This window comes from Zalophus californianus, chromosome 10 (assembly GCF_009762305.2).
Source record: "Zalophus californianus isolate mZalCal1 chromosome 10, mZalCal1.pri.v2, whole genome shotgun sequence".
Lineage (NCBI taxonomy): Eukaryota > Metazoa > Chordata > Mammalia > Carnivora > Otariidae > Zalophus > Zalophus californianus.
This window is the reverse complement of record NC_045604.1, coordinates 91328474-91346917: the sequence shown is the minus strand read 5'-3', so window position 1 is coordinate 91346917 and position 18444 is coordinate 91328474. Positions and strand designations below refer to the sequence as shown.

Sequence of the window (18444 nt, the reverse complement as noted above, 5' to 3'; positions counted from 1 at the left end):
ACGTCCGGAGAAGTGAATCCGAGGCGATATTCGGGAGGATAGACGGCGGGGGAGGGGCCTCCGCCGGCCGCTTCTGGCAAGTGCTAGAGCCGCGGAGCACAAAATCGGACCTTTTAAAAGTTGGCTCAGCAGAGGGACGCCGCTGCAGTGGCTAAGCGGGGGGTGGAATCCTCCCGGGACAGTGTGGTCTCAGGACCCTTGGGGTCACAGAGAGACCGGGGGTGCCTGAGTGCGGTAGAGCTCCCAGGTGTCGGGGCGGGGAAGCCGGCTGCAGATACGGAGCAGAGTCGCGGGCTCTCAGCTCGGGGTTGCCATAAACTGTGATCTGCGGCCCAGACGGGGCACGGCTCCTCCAGCAAGGACCCAACAAGCAGCAGATCCGGGGAGACTCCCCTTCCTTCCCGGGGAGGAGCGGTGCGGGAACGCACTGCAGGGATCTGCTGGGTTTGGAGACTCCGAGCGGGGTCGGGTGCCAGAGATAGCAACGCTCGATCACAGGCCGGGTGAGCACGGAGTGCGGCCGGAGACCGGGGACACGGGAGTGACTGCTTTTCTCTGGGGGCGCACTGAGGAGTGGGGCCCCGAGTTCTCGGCTCCTCCGGGCGGAGACTGGGAGGCCGCCATTTTCGCCCTGGTCCTCCAAAGCTGTACCGAGAGCTTGCAGGGAACAAAAGCTCCTGAGAGCAAACTGCAGCAGCTTCCTTAGCCCGGACCGACAAGGGCGGGGCAATTCCGCCTCCGGCAAAGACATTTGGAAACCACAGCAACAGGCCCCTCCCCCAGAAGATCAACACAAACAGCCAGCAAGCCAAGACCAAGTTGATCGATCAAGGAGAATAGGAGAACTCCAGCGCTAGGGGAATACTGCACATAGATTCATGGCTTCTTTTTTTTTTTTTTTTTACCATGATTCATTATTTCATCAAAGTTAATTTTTGTTGACTTTTTTTTATTTTTCTTTTTCCCTTTTTCAACCAACATCTTATAAATCCCTTTTTAAAAAAAAAAAAAACATTTTTTATTTTTTTTTCATTTTTAGAGTCATATTTTATCCCTTCATAGTAGTTATCCTTGTTTTTGGCATATATATATAAGTTGTTCTCTCTTTAAAATTTTGAGGTACAGTTTCTTCTAACAGATCAAAATATACCCTAAAACACTAGTGTATGGCTTTGTTCTAGTCTCCTGCCTGATCACATTCTCTCCCTTTTTCCTTTTTTTTTTTTTCCTAAATCTTCTTTCTTTTTTCAAACAACTTATCTTACCAAGTCCTGTTATAAAATCTTTTATAATTTTCATCTTTACAGTCATCTTCCATCCCTTCATTGTATCAACCCTTATTTTGTACATATATGTCTTTCTTCCTTTAAAATTTTAGGAGGCACTTTTTTCTAACAGACCAAAATACGCCCAAAATCTAGTGTGTGGCACTGATCTATGCACTAGCCTGATCATATTTGATCATATTCTGCCTTTTTTGAATTGTTTTGTTTTTGTTTTTATCTTTTTTTTTCTTTTTTTTTTTTCTTTTTCTCTTTCTTTTTCTCTTTCTTTTTTCTTTCTTTCCCTTTCTTTTCCCCTGGTTTCAGGTCTTTTCTGATTTGTATAGAGTATATTTGCTGGGGACGTTGTAAACCTGTTAGCCTTTTGTTCTCTCATTCATCTATTCTCCTCTGGACAAAATGACAAGACGAAAGAAATCACCTCAGCAAAAAGAACAAGAGGTAGTACCGTCAGCCAGGGACCTACTCAATACGGACATTAGTACGATGTCGGACCTAGAGTTCAGAATCATGACTTTAAAGATACTAGCTGGGCTTGAAAAAAGCGTGGAAGTTATTAGAGAAACCCTTTCTGGAGAAATAAAAGAACTAAAATCTAACCAAATCGAAATCAAAAAGGCTATTGATGAGGTGCAATCAAAAATGGGGGCACTAATTGCTAGGATAAATGAGGCAGAAGAGAGAATCAGCGATATAGAAGACCAAATGATGGAAAATAAAGAGGCTGAGAAAAAGAGAGAGAAACAACTACAGGATCACGAGGGCAGAATTCGAGAGATAAGTGATACGATAAGACGAAACAACATTAGAATAATTGGGATCCCAGAAGAAGAAGAGAGAGAGAGGGGGGCAGAAGGTATATTGGAGCAAATTATAGCAGAGAACTTCCCTAATGTGAGGAAGGAAACAGGCATTAAAATCCAGGAGGCACAGAGAACCCCTCTCAAAATCAATAAAAATAGGTCAACACCCCGACATCTAATAGTAAAACTTACGAGTCTCAGAGACAAAGAGAAAATCCTGAAAGCAGCTCGGGAGAAGAGATATGTAACCTACAATGGTAGAAACATTAGATTGGCAACAGACCTATCCACAGAGACCTGGCAGGCCAGAAAGGACTGGCAAGATATCTTCAGAGCACTAAACGAGAAAAATATGCAGCCAAGAATACTATATCCAGCTAGGCTATCATTGAAAATAGAAGGAGAGATAAAAAGCTTCCAGAACAAACAAAAACTAAAGGAATTTGCAAACACGAAACCAGCCCTCCAAGAAATATTGAGAGGGGTCCTCTAAGCAAAGAGAGAACCTAAAAGCAGCAAAGAGCAGAAACGAACACAGACAACAGACAGTTAACAGTCACCTTACAGGTAATACAATGGCACTAAATTCATACCTTTCAATAGTTACCCTGAATGTAAATGGGCTAAATGCCCCAATCAAAAGACACAGGCTATCAGATTGGATTAAAAAACAAGACCCATCAATATGCTGTCTGCAAGAGACTCATTTTACACCCAAAGACACCCCCAGATTGAAAGTGAGGGGGTGGAAAACCATTTACCATGCTAATGGACACCAAAAGAAAGCTGGGGTGGCAATCCTTATATCAGACAAACTAGATTTTAAAACAAAGACTGTAATAAGAGATGAGGAAGGACACTATATCCTACTTAAAGGGTCTATCCAACAAGAAGATCTAACAATTGTAAATATCTATGCCCCGAACATGGGAGCAGCCAATTATATAAGGCAATTAATAACAAAAGCAAAGAAACACATTGACAACAATACAATAATAGTGGGGGACTTTAACACCCCCCTGACTGAAATGGACAGATCATCTAAGCAAAAGATCAACAAGGAAATAAAGACTTTAAATGACACACTGGACCAAATGGACTTCACAGACATATTCAGAACATTCCATCCCAAAGCAACGGAATACACATTCTTCTCTAGTGCCCATGGAACATTCTCCAGAATTGATCACATCCTAGGTCACAAATCAGGTCTCAATCGGTACCAAAAGATTGGGATCATTCCCTGCATATTTTCAGACCACAATGCTTTGAAACTAGAACTCAACCACAAGAGGAAAGTCGGAAAGAACTCAAATACATGGAGGCTAAAGAGCATCCTACTAAAGAATGAATGGGTCAACCAAGAAATTAAAGAAGAATTAAAAAAATTCATGGAAACCAATGAAAATGAAAACACAACTGTTCAAAATCTTTGGGATACAGCAAAGGCAGTCCTGAGAGGAAAGTATATAGCAATACAAGCCTTTCTCAAGAAACAAGAAAGGTCTCAAATACACAACCTAACCCTACACCTAAAGGAGCTGGAGAAAGAACAGCAAAGAAAGCCTAAACCCAGCAGGAGAAGAGAAATCATAAAGATCAGAGCAGAAATCAATGAACTAGAAACCAAAAGAACAGTAGAACAGATCAACGAAACTAGGAGCTGGTTCTTTGAAAGAATTCACAAGATTGATAAACCCCTGGCCAGACTGATCAAAAAGAAAAGAGAAATGACCCAAATCAACAAAATCATGAATGAAAGAGGAGAGATCACAACCAACACCAAAGAAATACAAACAAGTATAAGAACATATTATGAGCAACTCTATGCCAGCAAATTAGATAACCTGGAAGAAATGGGTGCATTCCTAGAGATGTATCAACTACCAAAATTGAACCAGGAAGAAATAGAAAACCTGAACAGACCTATAACCACTAAGGAAATTGAAACAGTCATCAAAAATCTCCCAAGAAACAAAAGCCCAGGGCCAGATGGCTTCCCAGGGGAATTCTATCAGACATTTCAAGAAGAATTAATACCTATTCTCCTGAAACTGTTCCAAAAAATAGAAATGGAAGGGAAACTTCCAAACTCATTTTATGAGGCCAGCATTACCTTGATCCCAAAACCAGACAAAGACCCCATCAAAAAAGAGAATTACAGACCAATATCCTTGATGAACATGGATGCAAAAATTCTCACCAAAATACTAGCCAATAGGCTCCAACAGTACATTAAAAGGATTATTCACCACGACCAAGTGGGATTTATTCCTGGACTGCAAGGCTGGTTCAACATCCGCAAATCAATCAACGTGATACAATACATTAACAAAAGAAAGAACAAGAATCATATGATCCTCTCAATAGATGCAGAAAAAGCATTTGACAAAGTACAACATCCTTTCTTGATCAAAACTCTTCAGAGTATAGGGATAGAGGGTACATACCTCAATATCATAAAAGCCATCTATGAAAAACCTACAGCGAATATCATTCTCAATGGGGAAAGGCTGAGAGCTTTTCCCCTAAGGTCAGGAACACGGCAGGGATGTCCACTCTCACCACTGCTATTCAACATAGTATTAGAAGTCCTAGCCACAGCAATCAGACAACAAAAAGAAATCAAAGGCATCCAAATCAGCAAAGAGGAAGTCAAACTCTCACTCTTTGCAGATGATATGATACTGTATGTGGAAAACCCAAAAGACTCCACCCCAAAACTGCTAGAACTCATACAGGAATTCAGTAAAGTAGCAGGCTATAAAATCAATGCACAGAAATCAGTGGCATTCCTATACACCAACAACAAGACAGAAGAGAGACAAATCAAGGAGTCGATCCCATTTACAATTGCACCCAAAACCATTAGATACCTAGGAATAAATCTAACCAAAGAGGCAAAGGATCTGTACTCAGAAAACTATAAAATACTCAGGAAAGAAATTGAAGAAGACACAAAGAAATGGAAAAAACGTTCCATGCTCATGGATTGGGAGAATCAACATTGTGAAGATGTCAATGCTACCTAGAGCAATCTACACATTCAATGCAATCCCCATCAAAATACCATCCACTTTTTTCAAAGAAATGGAACAAATAATCCTAAAATTTGTATGGAACCAGAAGAGACCCAGAATAGCCAGAGGAATACTGAAAAAGAAAAGCAAAGCTGGCGGCATCACAATTCCGGACTTCCAGCTCTATTACAAAGCTGTCATCATCAAGACAGTATGGTACTGGCACAAAAACAGACACATAGATCAATGGAACAGAATTGAGAGCCCAGAAATGGATCCTCAACTCTATGGTCAACTTATTTTTGACAAAGCAGGAAAGAATGTCCAATGGCAAAAAGACAGTCTCTTCAACAAATGGTGTTGGGAAAATTGTACAGCCACATGCAGAAGAATGAAACTGGACCATTTCCTTACACCACACACAAAAATAGACTCCAAATGGTTGAAAGACCTAAACGTGAGACAGGAGTCCATCCAAATCCTAAAGGAGAACACAGGTAGCAACCTTTTCGACCTTAGCCGCAGCAACTTCTTCCTAGAAACATCGCCAAAGGCACGGGAAGCCAGGGCAAAAATGAACTATTGGGATTTCATCAAGATAAAAAGCTTCTGCACAGCAAAAGAAACAGTCCACAAAACCAAAAGACAACCGACAGAATGGGAGAAAATATTTGCAAATGACATATCAGATAAAGGGCTAGTATCCAAAATCTATAAAGAACTTATCAAACTCAACACCCAAAGAACAAATAATCCAATCAAGAAATGGGCAGAAGACATGAACAGACATTTCTCCAAAGAAGACATCCAAATGGCCAACAGGCACATGAAAAAGTGCTCACCATCGCTTGGCATCAGGGAAATCCAAATCAAAACCTCAATGAGATACCACCTCACACCCGTCAGAATGGCTAAAATTAACAAGTCAGGGAACGACAGATGTTGGCGGGGATGTGGAGAAAGGGGAACCCTCCTACACTGTTGGTGGGAATGCAAGCTGGTGCAACCCCTCTGGAAAACAGTATGGAGGTTCCTCAAACAGTTGAAATTAGAGCTACCGTTCGATCCAGCAATTGCACTACTGGGTATTTACCACAAAGATACAAATGTAGGGACCCGAAGGGGTACGTGTACCCCAATGTTTATAGCAGCAATGTCCACCATAGCCAAACTGTGGAAAGAGCCAAGATGCCCATCGACAGATGAATGGATAAAGAAGATGTGGCATATATACACAATGGAATATTATGCAGCCATCAAAAGGAATGAGATCTTGCCATTTGCAACGACGTGGATGGAACTGGAGGGTGTTATGCTGAGTGAAATAAGTCAATCAGAGAAAGACATGTATCACATGACCTCACTGATATGAGGAATTCTTAATCTCAGGAAAGAAACTGAGTGTTACTGGAGTGGTTGGGGGTGGGAGGGATGGGGTGGCTGGGTGATAGATATTGGGGAGGGTATGTGCTGCAGTGAGCGCTGTGAATTGTGCAAAACTGTTGAATCACAGATCTGTACTTCTGAAACAAATAATGCAACATATTTTAAGAAAAAAGAAAAAGAAGAAGATAACAGGAGAGGAAGAAAAGGGGAGTATGTCAGAGGGGGAGACGAACCATGAGAGATGATGGACTCTGAAAAACAAACTGAGGGTTCTAGAGGGGAGGGGGGTAGGGGGATGGGTTAGCCTGGTGATGGGTATTGAGGAGGGCACGTTCTGCATGGAGCACTGGGTGTTATGAACAAACAATGAATCATGGAACACTGCACCAAAAACTAATGATGTAATATATGGTGATTAACATAACAATAAAAAAATTTTAAAAAAAATAAATAAATAAAAACCAATCAAAGGATATAGATTGACTAGATTTTTTAAAGGATACAAATATATGCTATCTTCAAGAGAATCACTTGAAATCTTAAGGACACACATAATCAAGGAAATAGATGAAAAATATATGCAAATGATCAGAGTAGAGGTGATGATACCAAATCAAACACCATTGCAAAGGGGAAAAAAGGTATCAACTCAACAGGAAAATATAACAATTATATATTTACCAAACATCAGAGTTCTTAAAAAATGAAGCAAATATTGGAGAAATAAAGAGAGAAATAGACAGTAGCACAATAATAGTAGGAGACCTTAATACTCCACTTTCAATAATGTATACAACTTAACAAAAACTCTATAGACCCAACAGTCCTGTACTAAACACTCAACCCAACAGCAGCAGAATATACACTATTCTCAATAAGACATGGTACATTCTCCAGCAGAGATCACGTGTTTATTTACAAAACAAATCTTAACAAATTTTAAAATAAATTATACAAAGTATCTTTTCCAATCACAATAGAATGAAACTACAAATCATTAGGAGAAGGAAAATTGGAAAATCCAACAACTAATGGATCAAAGGAGGAATTGCAAAGTAGAAAGTATCTTGAGAAAATTTAAAACGAAAACACAACATACAAAAGTTACAGAATGCATCAAAAACAGTGCAAAAATGGAATTCTATCATTGTGAACCCTTATATTAAAAAAAGAAAAATCTGATATTAACAACCTAATTGCTTACTTTAAGGAACTAGAAAAAGCATAACAAACTAAACCCAAAGATAGTAGAAGGAAGAATATAATAAAGATCACTGTGGAGATAAAGAATGGGAAAATAATAGGAAAAATAAAACTTAAGAATTGGTGTTTTGGGGCGCCTGGGTGGCTCAGTCATTAAGCATCTGCCTTCGGCTCAGGTCATGATCCCAGGGTCCTGGGATGGAGTCCCGCATCAGGCTCCCTGCTCCACGGGAAGCCTGCTTCTCCCTCTCCCACTCCCCCTGTTTGTGTTCCCTCTCTTGCTGTGTCTCTCTCTGTCAAATAAATAAACAAAAGCTTTTTAAAAAATTGTTTTTTAAAAAAATCAACAAAATTGAAAAAATTCAAATAACTAAAATAAAAATGAGATGTGGGATATTACAGCCTATGCCACAGAAATAAAATGGATCATAAGAAAACATTATGAATAACTGTATATTAGAAAACTTCATAACCTAGAAGAAATGGATAAATTCCTAGAAACATGCAACCTACCAAGACTGAATCATAAAGAAATAGAAAATCTGAACACACCTACAACTACTAAGGAAATTGAACAGTAATGAAAAACCTCTCAAAAGAAAAGCTCAGGACCAGATGATTTCACTGGAGAGTTCTACCAAACATTTAAAGAAACATTAACACCAGTCCTCTTCAAATTCTTTGAAAAGATTGAAGAGGAGGGTACACTTATTACATCATTCTATAAGGCCTATATCACCCTGATACCAAAGTCAGACTAGGACACTACAAGATGAGAAAACTATAGACCGATGTCCCTGATCAACATAGATATAAAACTCAAAAAAAAAAAAAAACCTGCAAAGCTAAATTCAACAATACATAAATGGGTCATATACCATGACTAAGTGGGATGTATTCCTGGAATGTAAGGATGGTTCGACATGCAAAATCAATGTAATACATCATGAACAGAATCGAGGACAAAAGCCACATGATCATATCAATGATGCAGAAATTGATTTTTTGAATGTTGATTTTGTATATAGCAACTTTACTGAATTTATATATTCTATCACAAAGCACATGTGTGTGGAGTTGTTAAGCTTTTATACATGTAAGATCATGTCATTGCAAACACAGGTAATTTTACTTCTTATCCAGCTTGGATATCTTTTATTTCTTACCTAATTGCTTTGGCTAGGCCCTCCATTACTATGAATAGAAGTGGTGACAGGAGGAACCCTTACTTTGTTTCCAGTCTTATGGGAAAAGCTTTTAGTTTTTCACCATAATTATGTTAGCTGTGGGCTTTTCATATATGGCCTTTTTATGTTGAGGAAACTTGCTTCTATTTCTAATTTGTTGAGAAAAATGTCTTATACATTAGCATGAAAGAGAGTTCAATTTTGCCACATGTTTTCTCTGTGTCTATCGAGATGATCATGTGATTTTTTAAATCCATCATTCTGTTAATATGGTGTATCACATCAATTGATTTTTGAATATTGAGTCATCCTTACATCTCATGGATAAATCCCACTTGGACATGGTGTATGATCCTTTTAGTGTGTTGTTCAATTCAGTTTGCTAGTATTTTGTTGAGAACTTTTGCATCTATTTTTATCAGAGTTATTTGTCTTATAGTGTCTTTCTGGCTTTGGTGTTAGGGTAATGCTTGCCTCGTAAAATGAATTTGGAAGTATACCCTCATTTTCAGTTTTTGGAAGAGTTTGAGAAGGACTGGCGTTAATTCTTCTTTAAAAGTTTGATAGAATTCACCAGTGAAGCCATCTGTCTCTGGGCCTTTGTCAGGAGGTTTTTGATTACTGTTTCAATCTCATTACTTATTATAGTTCTGTTTAGATTTTCTGTTTCTTCATGATTAATTCTTGGTAAATTTTATGTTTCTAGGAATTTATCCATTTCTTCTAGGTTATCCAGTTTGTTAGCATGTAATTGTTCAGAGTAATTTCTTATGAACTTTTTTATTTTTGTGATGTCAGTTGTAATGTCTTTTCTGATTTTGAGTCTTCTCGCTTTTTTTTAGTCTAGTAGGTTTGTCAATTATGTTTATCTTTCCAAAAACCAACCTTACTTTCAATGATTTTTTTTTCCTATTCTTTTTCTTGTCTCTACTTTGGTCGTTTTTTCTGTAACCTTTGTTATTTCCTTCGTTCTGCAAACTTTGCAATTAGTTTGTTATTTTTCTAGTGTTTTGAGGTGTAAAGTTAGATTGTATATTTTTTATCTTTTTTTTTTGATGTGGGCATTTATCAGTATTTTTTTTTTTAGTGCTGCTTTTGGTGCATTCCGTGGGTTTTAATATTTTGTATTTTCATTTTTATTTGTCTCAAAATATTTTCTAACTTCCCTTTTTCTTCCTTCTTTGAACCATTGATTTTTCAGGAATGTGATGTTTAATTTCCACACTTACAAATTTTTCAGTTTTTATTCTTTTGCTTCCTAGTTTAGTCCCATTGTGGTTTGAAAGATACTTGGTATGACTTCAGTCTTAAATTTGTTATGACTTAAAATTGTATATGACTTACTTTGTGACCTAATATATGATATATCCTGGAGAATGTTTTATGTGCATTTGAAAAGAATGTATATTTTCTGCTGTTAGGTGGAATGCTTATTAGGTCCATTTGGTCTTTAGTGTTGTTCACTTCTGCTGTTTCGTTGTTGATCATCTGTCTAGATGTTTTATCCATTATTGAAAGTGTGATATTAAAGTCTCCATGTAATATAATATTGCTATGTATTCTTCCCTGTAGTTCTGCCAATGTTTGCTTTATATATGTAAGTGCTTTAATGTTGGGCACATATTTATAATTGTTATATCTTTCTGTAACTTTAATTTTTTATTATATGATATAACTATTATACTGTTCTCTCTCTCGTGACATATTTTGCTTAAAGTCTATTTTGTCTGATAGAAGTATAGCCACCCCTGCTCTCTTTGGTTACCATTTACATTGAATGTCTTTTTTCATGCCTTCACTTTCTGCCTGTACGTGTCCTTAAATCTAAAGTTCCTTGTAGAATAACAAGTATGGGTGAGGATGTTGAGAAAGGGGAACCCTCTTACACTGTTGGTGGGAATGCAAGTTGGTACAGCCACTCTGGGAAACAGAATAGAGGTTCCTCAAAAAGTTAAAAGTAGAGCTACCCTAAGCCCCAGCAATTGCACTAGTGGGTATTTACCCCCAAAGATACAGATAGTGAAAAGGGGCACATGCACCCCAAGGCTCATAGCAGCAATGTCCACAATAGCCAAACTGTGGAAGGAGCCGAGGTGCCCTTCAGCAGATGAATGGATAAAGAAGATGTGGTTCATATATACAGTGGAATATTACTCAGACGTCAGAAAAGATGAATATCTACCACTTGCATCAACATGGATGGAACTGGAGGGGATTATACTAAGTAAAATAAGTCAATCAGAGAAAGACAGTTATCATATGGTTTCACTCGTATGTGGAACATAAAGAATAGTGCAGAGGACAAAAGGGGTGGGGGAGGGGAAACTGGGAAGAAATCAGAGAGGGAGACAAACCATATGAGACTCTTGACTCCAGGAAACAAATTGAAGGTTGGGGAAAGGGAGGTGGGTGGAGGGGTGGGGTAACTGGGTGATGAGCATTAAAGAGGGCCGGTGATATGATTGATGAGCACTGGGTGATATACTCAACTAATGAATCATTGAACGTTATATCAAAAACTAATGATGTGCTATACCTTGGCTAATTGAATTTAAATAAAATAAATAAAAAATAAAAGTTCCTTGTAGAGAGCGTATAGTTAGGTATTGTTAGTTTATCCATTCAGGCACTCTATATCTTTTTGGGTCTTTTCATTTAAACTTAAAGTAATTATTGATGGGGAAGGGCTCACCGTTGCCCTTTTTAAAACTGTCTGTCTTTCCTACAGTTCTTTTGCCCTCTACTTTTTTCTTTCATAAATATATATATTTTTATTTTAATTTTTATATATATACATATATATATTACAGACTTTGATTCATTTCTGTTTGTCTTTTGTGTTTATTTGTAAGTATATCCTTTATGGTTACATTGGAACTTATATAAAATATTTTATAGTTATTAGCTTCTTCTCCGAGAGAACACCAAATGGCGGATGACGCCGGTGCTGCAGTAGGGCCTCGGAATGGGAGGCCGCGGCGGCTTCCACAGAGGCTTCGGCAGCGGCATCCCCATGGTCGCGGTCACGGTCGGGCCCGGGGTCAAGGCCACGGAGCTCGCGGAGGCAAGGCCAAGGACAAGGAGTGGATCCCCATCACCAAGCTGGGCCGCCTGGTCAAGGACATGAAGATCAAGTCCCTAGAGGAGATCTATCTCTTCTCTCTGCCTATCAAGGAATCTGAGATCATTGATTTCTTCCTGGGAGCATCCCTCAAGGACGAGGTTCTGAAGATCATGCCTGTGCAAAAGCAGACCTGTGCTGGCCAGCGGACCCGGTTCAAGGCGTTTGTTGCCATGGGAGATTACAACGGACACGTCAGCCTGGGTGTCAAATGCTCCAAGGAGGTCACCACTGCCATCGTGGGGCCATCATCCTAGCCAAGGTTTCCATCGTCCCCATGAGGCGAGGCTACTGGGGGAACAAGATCGGCAAGCCCCACACTGTCCCATGCAAGGTGACTGGCCGCTGTGGCTCTGTGCTGGTGTGTCTCATCCCCGCCCCCAGAGGCACTGGCATTGTTTCAGCCCCTGTGCCCAAGAGCTACTGATGATGGTCTGTATCAACGACTGCTACACCTCGACCAGAGGCTGCACTGCCACCCTGGGGAACTTCGCTAAGGCTACTTTTGATGCCATCTCCAAGACTTACAGCTTTCTCACCCCTGACCTCTGGAAGGAGACGGTGTTCACCAAGTCTCCATATCAGGAATTCACTGACCATCTTGTGAAGACCCACACCAGAGTCTCCGTGCAGAGGACCCAGGCTCCAGCTGTGGCCACCACCTAGTTTTATACAAGAAAAATGAAGTGAACTAAAACTTGTTAAAAATATATATATATATTTTATAGTTATTATAGTTATCTATTTAAACTAATAACAACTGACCTTTAATCACAAACAGAACTCAGTAATTTTATTTCTTCCACATAAATATGCTTTATGTTAATGTCACAATTTACATCTTTTTATGTTGTATGTTGATCAACATTTTTATTTGTATAATATTTAAATATTTTTTGTCTTTTAACTTTTATACTAAAAATAAGAGTGATTTACTCACCATTAGTATGTGTATTATATACTCACCATAGTATTATAGTATTCTGTATTTGTCTATATATTTACCTTTACCAATGAGTTTTATATTTTAATATGCTTTCATATTACCATTTAGCATCCTTATGTTTCATCTTGAATAACTCTAACATGGAGTTCTCCTAGTAATGAACTCTCAACTTTTGTTTGTCTGGTAAAGTCTTAATTGCTTCTTCATTTTTGAAAGACGGTTTTGCTAGGTAATAATGATTCAACAATTCTCTACATCACTCAGTGTTCATCACAATAAGTGTACTCTGTTTTTTAATCTTAATTCCAGTGTAGTTAACATACAGTGTTATATTAGTTTGGACTGTACAATATAGTGGCTCAACAGTTTCATATATTACTCAGTGCTCATCAAGGTAAATGTACTCATCATCTTTTTCTTGATTAGGTATTGGGTTGGGGAGCCTGGGTGGCTCAGTTGTTAAGTGTCTGCCTTCGGCTCAGGTCATGATCCCAGGGTCCTGGGATCGAGCTCCGCATCAAGCTCCCTGCTCCACAGGAGGCCTGCTTCTCCCTCTCCCACTCCCCCTGCTTGTGTTCCCTCTCTTGCTGTGTGTCTCTCTCTCTGTCAAATAATAAATAAATAAATAAATAAATAAATAAATAAATATAAAATTTAAGTATTGAGTTACTGTAAACCTTTGAATATTTGAATATTTTTCTGAGTTTAACAAGTTGATTCTGGTAGTTTTTGCCTTTTTTTTTTTGGTCTTCCTGTAGAAAAACAAGTGCTTTGACTTCCCTGATCTTCCACTATTACTGTCATTTAAAACATCTTAAAATGAAAGAATTTGAGTAATGATATGAGAAGGAAGGAATCTAATGAAAGTAAAATTCTGAATTCACACATTTTCAATAAGTCTTTTCTAATTGTTTATAAAATATTTTATTAATGTTATTACTATATAACATGATATTTCATGTTCAGCTTTTAAAGAACATAATTTTATATTGAAATTTCCTTATGTGGATATAGTCTATATATATATTATTTCCAAGGCCACATGGTATTTCTAGTAGTTACATAGTATTCTTTTTAATAGCCATATAGTAGTGTTTTAAATTAATATGCTGTAGTTAACTTGTCATTTTCTTTTTAATTTTTTTTTAGCATTTACCTTCAATGCTAAATAAGTAACCCTATTTAGATGTCTTTGAAACACTTTTCCACTTTGGAATATGTTTTTATTTTTTTTTATTATTAATTTTTTTATTGTTATGTTAATCACCATATATTACATCATTAGTTTTTGGTGCAGTGTTCCATGATTCATTGTTTGTTCATAACACCCAGTGCTCCATGCAGAACGTGCCCTCCTCAATACCCATCACCAGGCTAACCCATCCCCCTACCCCCCTCCCCTCTAGAACCCTCAGTTTGTTTTTCAGAGTCCATCATCTCTCATGGTTCGTCTCCCCCTCTGACATACTCCCCTTTTCTTCCTCTCCTGTTATCTTCTTTTTCTTTTTTCTTAAAATATGTTGCGTTATTTGTTTCAGAAGTACAGATCTGTGATTCAACAGTGTTGCACAATTCACAGCGCTCACCGTAGCACATACCCTCCCCAATGTCTATCACCCAGCCACCCCATCCCTCCCACCCCCAACCACTCCAGTAACACTCAGTTTCTTTCCTGAGATTAAGAATTCCTCATATCAGTGAGGTCATATGATACATGTCTTTCTCTGATTGACTTATTTCACTCAGCATAACACCCTCCAGTTCCATCCACGTCGTTGCAAATGGCAAGATCTCATTCCTTTTGATGGCTGCATAATATTCCATTGTGTATATATACCACTTCTTCTTTATCCATTCATCTGTCGATGGGCATCTTGGCTCTTTCCACAGTTTGGCTATGGTGGACATTGCTGCTATAAACATTGGGGTACACGTACCCCTTCGGGTCCCTACATTTGTATCTTTGTGGTAAATACCCAGTAGTGCAATTGCTGGATCGAACGGTAGCTCTAATTTCAACTGTTTGAGGAACCTCCATACTGTTTTCCAGAGGGGTTGCACCAGCTTGCATTCCCACCAACAGTGTAGGAGGGTTCCCCTTTCTCCACATCCCCGCCAACATCTGTCGTTCCCTGACTTGTTAATTTTAGCCATTCTGACGGGTGTGAGGTGGTATCTCATTGAGGTTTTGATTTGGATTTCCCTGATGCCAAGCGATGTTGAGCACTTTTTCATGTGCCTGTTGGCCATTTGGATGTCTTCTTTGGAGAAATGTCTGTTCATGTCTTCTGCCCATTTCTTGATTGGATTATTTGTTCTTTGGGTGTTGAGTTTGATAAGTTCTTTATAGATTTTGGATATTAGCCCTTTATCTGATATGTCATTTGCGAATATTTTCTCCCATTCTGTCGGTTGTCTTTTGGTTTTGTGGACTGTTTCTTTTGCTGTGCAGAAGCTTTTTATCTTGATGAAATCCCAATAGTTCATTTTTGCCCTGGCTTCCCGTGCCTTTGGCGATGTTTCTAGGAAGAAGTTGCTGCGGCTAAGGTCGAAAAGGTTGCTACCTGTGTTCTCCTTTAGGATTTGGATGGACTCCTGTCTCACGTTTAGGTCTTTCAACCATTTGGAGTCTATTTTTGTGTGTGGTGTAAGGAAATGGTCCAGTTTCATTCTTCTGCATGTGGCTGTCCAATTTTCCCAACACCATTTGTTGAAGAGACTGTCTTTCTGCCATTGGACATTCTTTCCTGCTTTGTCAAAAATAAGTTGACCATAGAGTTGAGGATCCATTTCTGGGCTCTCGATTCTGTTCCATTGATCTATGTGTCTGTTTTTGTGCCAGTACCATACTGTCTTGATGATGACAGCTTTGTAATAGAGCTTGAGGTCCGGAATTGTGATGCCGCCAGCTTTGCTTTTCTTTTTCAGTATTCCTCTGGCTATTCTGGGTCTCTTCTGGTTCCATACAAATTTTAGGATTATTTGTTCCATTTCTTTGAAAAAAGTGGATGGTATTTTGATGGGGATTGCATTGAATGTGTAGATTGCTCTAGGTAGCATTGACATCTTCACAATGTTGATTCTCCCAATCCATGAGCATGGAACGTTTTTCCATTTCTTTGTGTCTTCTTCAATTTCTTTCCTGAGTATTTTATAGTTTTCTGTGTACAGATCCTTTGCCTCTTTGGTTAGATTTATTCCTAGGTATCTAATGGTTTTGGGTGCAATTGTAAATGGGATCGACTCCTTGATTTGTCTCTCTTCTGTCTTGTTGTTGGTGTATAGGAATGCCACTGATTTCTGTGCATTGATTTTATAGCCTGCTACTTTACTGAATTCCTGTATGAGTTCTAGCGGTTTTGGGGTGGAGTCTTTTGGGTTTTCCACATACAGTATCATATCATCTGCAAAGAGTGAGAGTTTGACTTCCTCTTTGCCGATTTGGATGCCTTTGATTTCTTTTTGTTGTCTGATTGCTGTGGCTAGGACTTCTAATACTATGTTGAATAGCAGTGGTGAGAGTGGACATCCCTGCCGCATTCCTGACCTTAGGGGAAAAGCTCTCAGCCTTTCCCCATTGAGAATGATATTCGCTGTAGGTTTTTCATAGATGGCTTTTATGATATTGAGGTATGTACCCTCTATCCCTATACTCTGAAGAGTTTTGATCAAGAAAGGATGTTGTACTTTGTCAAATGCTTTTTCTGCATCTATTGAGAGGATCATATGATTCTTGTTCTTTCTTTTGTTAATGTATTGTATCACGTTGATTGATTTGCGGATGTTGAACCAGCCTTGCAGCCCAGGAATAAATCCCACTTGGTCGTGGTGAATAATCCTTTTAATGTACTGTTGGATCCTATTGGCTAGTATTTTGGTGAGAATTTTTGCATCCATGTTCATCAAGGATATTGGTCTGTAATTCTCTTTTTTGATGGGGTCTTTGTCTGGTTTTGGGATCAAGGTAATGCTGGCCTCATAAAATGAGTTTGGAAGTTTCCCTTCCATTTCTATTTTTTGGAACAGTTTCAGGAGAATAGGTATTAATTCTTCTTGAAATGTCTGATAGAATTCCCCTGGGAAGCCATCTGGCCCTGGGCTTTTGTTTCTTGGGAGATTTTTGATGACTGTTTCAATTTCCTTAGTGGTTATAGGTCTGTTCAGGTTTTCTATTTCTTCCTGGTTCAATTTTGGTAGTTGATACATCTCTAGGAATGCACCCATTTCTTCCAGGTTATCTAATTTGCTGGCATAGAGTTGCTCATAATATGTTCTTATAATTGTTTGTATTTCTTTGGTGTTGCTTGTGATCTCTCCTCTTTCATTCATGATTTTGTTGATTTGGGTCGTTTCTCTTTTCTTTTTGATCAGTCTGGCCAGGGGTTTATCAATCTTGTTAATTCTTTCAAAGAACCAGCTCCTAGTTTCGTTGATCTGTTCTACTGTTCTTTTGGTTTCTAGTTCATTGATTTCTGCTCTGATCTTTATGATTTCTCTTCTCCTGCTGGGTTTAGGCTTTCTTTGCTGTTCTTTCTCCAGCTCCTTTAGGTGTAGGGTTAGGTTGTGTATTTGAGACCTTTCTTGTTTCTTGAGAAAGGCTTGTATTGCTATATACTTTCCTCTCAGGACTGCCTTTGCTGTATCCCAAAGATTTTGAACAGTTGTGTTTTCATTTTCATTGGTTTCCATGAATTTTTTTAATTCTTCTTTAATTTCTTGGTTGACCCATTCATTCTTTAGTAGGATGCTCTTTAGCCTCCATGTATTTGAGTTCTTTCCGACTTTCCTCTTGTGGTTGAGTTCTAGTTTCAAAGCATTGTGGTCTGAAAATATGCAGGGAATGATCCCAATCTTTTGGTACCGATTGAGACCTGATTTGTGACCTAGGATGTGATCAATTCTGGAGAATGTTCCATGGGCACTAGAGAAGAATGTGTATTCCGTTGCTTTGGGATGGAATGTTCTGAATATGTCTGTGAAGTCCATTTGGTCCAGTGTGTCATTTAAAGTCTTTATTTCCTTGTTGATCTTTTGCTTAGATGATCTGTCCATTTCAGTCAGGGGGGTGTTAAAGTCCCCCACTATTATTGTATTGTTGTCAATGTGTTTCTTTGCTTTTGTTATTAATTGCCTTATATAATTGGCTGCTCCCATGTTCGGGGCATAGATATTTACAATTGTTAGATCTTCTTGTTGGATAGACCCTTTCAGTAGGATATAGTGTCCTTCCTCATCTCTTATTACAGTCTTTGTTTTAAAATCTAGTTTGTCTGATATAAGGATTGCCACCCCAGCTTTCTTTTGGTGTCCATTAGCATGGTAAATGGTTTTCCACCCCCTCACTTTCAATCTGGGGGTGTCTTTGGGTGTAAAATGAGTCTCTTGCAGACAGCATATGGATGGGTCTTGTTTTTTAATCCAATCTGATAGCCTGTGTCTTTTGATTGGGGCATTTAGCCCATTTACATTCAGGATAACTATTGAAAGGTATGAAT

General features: G+C 38.7%; 1 protein-coding gene and 1 pseudogene across 1 annotated transcript in view; both read left to right on the top strand.

Moving 5' to 3' along the window:
* LOC113932540 (ATP-binding cassette sub-family A member 3-like) overlaps positions 1-18444 on the top strand; it is a 256540-nt gene that overhangs the window by 65719 nt on the left and 172377 nt on the right.
* LOC113932694 lies at positions 11811-12682 on the top strand (annotated as a pseudogene).